Source organism: Prunus persica, chromosome G8, assembly GCF_000346465.2.
Source record: "Prunus persica cultivar Lovell chromosome G8, Prunus_persica_NCBIv2, whole genome shotgun sequence".
Classification (NCBI taxonomy): Eukaryota; Viridiplantae; Streptophyta; class Magnoliopsida; order Rosales; family Rosaceae; genus Prunus; species Prunus persica.
The window spans coordinates 720391-724801 of NC_034016.1; positions in this window are offsets into that span (position 1 = coordinate 720391).

Consider the following 4411-nt stretch of genomic DNA (forward strand, 5'->3'; position numbering starts at 1 on the left):
CGCTAGCTGATTTCACTCCAAGCATTCTCCTCAAATAGTCAAACCTGTCTTTGGGAAGAGCTTTGGTGAAGATATCAGCAATCTGCTCTTCTCCCTTGCAGTAGAGCAGTTCAATCACTTCTTCTTGTATTGCATCTCTAATAAAATGGAACTTCCTTTTAATATGCTTGCTTCGTTGATGAAAAACTGGATTTTTAGCCATTGCTATGGCTGAAGTGTTGTCACAAAACACAGTTGTTGCAGTCGTCTGTTCTTCCCCAAAATCTTCAAGAACAAACCTGAGCCAAATGGCTTGTGATGTAGCTTCTGCTGCACTCACATACTCTGCCTCTGCAGTAGAGAGAGCCACACTGTGTTGTTTGACTGATGCCCATGAAAAAGCACCACTTCCAAATGAAAATGCATATCCAGAAGTGCTTTTCATATCTTCCTCAGATCCACTCCAGTCACTGTCACAATAACCAACTAAGAGTGCAGATTTTCCTGTCACATACTCAATTCCATAGTCAATTGTGCCTTGTATGTACCTTAGAACCCTTTTAGCTGCCCCATAGTGCATCTTAGAAGGGTTGTGCATGAATCTTGCAAGCAAGCAGGCAGAGAACATGATATCTGGCCTGGTTGCAGTAAGGTACAGCAGGCTGCCAACAATTTTTCTGAACAAACTTTCATCTGCAGCATCACTTCCATCCTCTCTTTTCAATTTATCAGTAGCCACTAATGGAGTGCTTACTGACTTGCAGTCTTTAAGTCCAAACTTATCCAAGAGAGTGAGAGCATACTTCTTTTGATGAATGAAGATGCTCCCTTCAGTTTGTGTTACTCCGATACCAAGAAAATGGTGGAGTAAACCCAAGTCAGACATCTCATACTTGCACATCATTTCAGCTTTGAATTCTTTCATCATTTCATCACTACTTCCTGTGTACACTATGTCATCTACATAGATTGACACTATTAGTGTTCCCACACCTTCCTTTGTTCTCACATAGAGAGTGGCTTCACTTGGACTTTTGTGAAAACCACACTTACTCAAGTAGGTGTCAATTTCACTATACCAGGCCCTTGGAGCCTGCTTCAACCCATAGAGAGCTTTTCTTAACCTATACACCTTATCCTCATCACCTTTAACCACAAAACCATCCGGTTGATCAACATAAACTTCTTCTTCAAGGACACCATTTAAGAAGGCTGACTTGACATCCAATTGCCATAGTTTCCAGCCTTTCTGAGCAGCAAGAGCAATGAGAGTTCTAATGGTGTCTAACCTTCCACCCTTGGCAACAAGTCTTGCTTTATGTTTTTGAATGGAGCCATCAAGATTAAGCTTAATTTTGAATATCCACTTCACTCCCACAATTGGTTTACTACTTGGCCTGTCAACCAATTCCCAAGTGGAGTTTTTCTCTATCATAAGTATCTCCTCAGTCATAGCCTTCCCCCAAGCTTCAGTTTTTCTCTATCATAAGTATCTCCTCAGTCATAGCCTTCCCCCAAGCTTCATCTTTGACTGCTTCTTCAAAATTTTCAGGTTCAATGATGCTCATCTTGCATTGAGCATACACTTCACTCAAATTCTTCCATTTCTTTGGGGTGTGATCATAAGGTTCTAATGGAGCAGAGTCTTGAGTAGTATGCACATCACTATTTGTTTGTGTTTCCATAGGAGACTGCACAATCTGTTGCTGTAACAGATTTGGTTCTGAATCCAAATCTGATACAGTTGAACTTGCTCCATCTCCCCAAGACATAGGAATTTGCAATGCCTCACTTGTTTCCCAATTCCACATTGCTTCTTCATCAAAAATAACACTCCTAGACAGTTCAATCTTTTGAGTTCTCAAGTTGAGCACTCTATACCCCTTTTCACATACACCATATCCTACAAATACTCCCTTTTCACCTGTGTCTTCCAGCTTGTGCCTTTTCTGTGTGGGGATGTGAATATAGCATAGAGAACCAAATATTCTCAAATGCTTGACACCTGGTTTTCTTCCACTGAACTTCTCAAATGGAGTGGAATTGTCCAGTGCACTTGTAGGACTTCTGTTTTGCAGATATACAGCTGTATTGACAGCTTCTGCCCAAAACTTCAAAGGGATTTTCTTCTCATGCATCATGGCTCTTGCCATTTCCATCACAGTACGATTCTTTCTCTCTGCAACTCCATTCTGTTGTGGAGAGTAGCCTACTGTCAGTTGCCTTTCTAATCCCATCTCTTCACAGAACTTTGAGAAATCCAGAGATGTGTATTCTCCACCTCTATCACTTCTTAGCTTCTTAATTTGATGACCACTTTGTAGTTCAACCATGCTTTTGAACCTTTTGAATATGTTGAATGCTTGAGACTTATGCTGCACGAAGAATACCCAACACATTCTGGTGTGGTCATCAATGAAGGTGAGAAAATATCTGTTTCCTCCAGGAGTGATGGTCTGCATTGGACCACAAATATCTGAGTGAATCAGTTCTAGTGGTTGAGAGGCTCTCCAAGCTCCTTCCTTATGAAAAGAGCATCTGTTATTCTTGCTTACTGCACAACCTGAGCAGACCTTCTCATGTTCTTGTAAATTGGGCAGTCCCTGAACCATATCTTTCTCCTGTAACAACTTCAAACTAATATAGTTTAGGTGGCCAAATCTTCTGTGCCACAGCCAGGAAGTTTCTCCAATTGTTGCTCTGTTTGCCACGGGAGGATTGACATAGTCAAGATTCAAAGGAAAACATCTGTTTCCCTTCATTGGCACTCTTACAATGCAATCTTCCAGCTGCCTATCTCCATAGATATCAACTGCATTGTCACCAAATACAAGCCAATGCCCATGTTCTATCATTTGACCTACACTTAGCAAATTTTCATCTAACCCTGGTACAATCATGACTTCTTTGATATATCTAGTCACACCCTTCATTTCTATAGCCAAAGTCCCTTTGCCTATTGACTGCACTAGATCACCAGTCCCCATTTTGACTTTACTCTTCACACTTTTATCAATATTTACAAGTAATGACTCATGAGAAGTCATGTGATTGCTGCATGCACTATCAACATACCACATATTCACATTCTTTTCCATTGTTGCAGCATGGCATGCATAGAACATAATAGCAGGTTCAGTTACCTGATTTGCAATGTTAGCAAGTTTCCCTGCCTTGTTTGCTTGGTCACAGTCCTTGACAAAATGACCAAAACGATTGCAGCCATGACACTTTGGTTTTCCTTTAAACCAACACTCACCATAGTGTAGCTTCTCACAATGTTTGCATTTTCCAGACTTGTCTCCTTGACTTGGTTTTCCCCCTTGATTGGCACTGTTTTGAGGTTTAGAATCCCATTTCTTATCCTTGGACTTCCAGTTCTTCTTTGATTTATTTGAGCCAGAACTAGAACTTGATTGTGATCCTTTTGAGTTTATGCTCATGCTGCTGAAAGCTTTCTCAGTGGTGCTTTCTGCATGTCTGTCAAGGCGCTGAGCAAAACCTCTTAATGCTGCAATGACCTCCTGCACTTCAATAGTTTCAATGTCCCTAGTTTGCTCAATCACATAACAGACTGGATCAAACTCCTTGGTTAGACTTATTAGCAGTTTTTGAACTATCCTCCCTTTGGTCAGATCTTCCCCCATATCCCTTCATTTGATTTACAAGCTCAAGTAGCCGAGTGATGTATCCAGACAAGATCTCATCATCCCTCATCCTGGTGTACTCAAAATCTCGACGCAGACCCTGCAACATGATGGATCTGACTTGCTTATCACCATGAAACTCTTGATGCAAGATATCCCAAGCACCTTTTGAGGTTTCTTCATTTGAGATTCTGGGGAAGATGTCATCTGAAACAGCACCTTGGATAATACCAAGAGCCTTAGCATCCTTCATCAACAAGGACACCATTGCTGAATCTGATGACCCTTCTTCATCAGCTTTTGAATCTGGAACTTGAAGGCCTTTCTCAACCAAATTCCAGATTCCATGAGATTTGAAAATTGTTCTCATTCGAATCTTCCAAAACTCATAGTTCTCTCCATTGAATATTGGAGCTCTAAGATCACTCCCTCCTGACCCAGCCATCTTAGACCAGAATCAATGAGCTGAGAGTAGGAATTTCTCGTTGGATTTCCAGACTCAGCTCACACAGCTTCAACTCCCTATCCAGATCCAACCTGGCTCTGATACCATGTTGAATATTTGGATTGCAAAGGGAGCAAGAAATGTACTGAGAGAGAGAGAGAGAGAGAGAGAGAGAGAGAGAGAGAGAGAGAGAGAGAGAGAGCAGTAAGCCTTAGATTGTTCTAACAGAATTCTTACTCTGCATAAACATTACAGCAGAGCTTATATTCCTTCATGACTATTACATGTTCTCTCTTACATCAGTAGATTCCAAATCTAACGGATTGCAATAGTAGGCCAA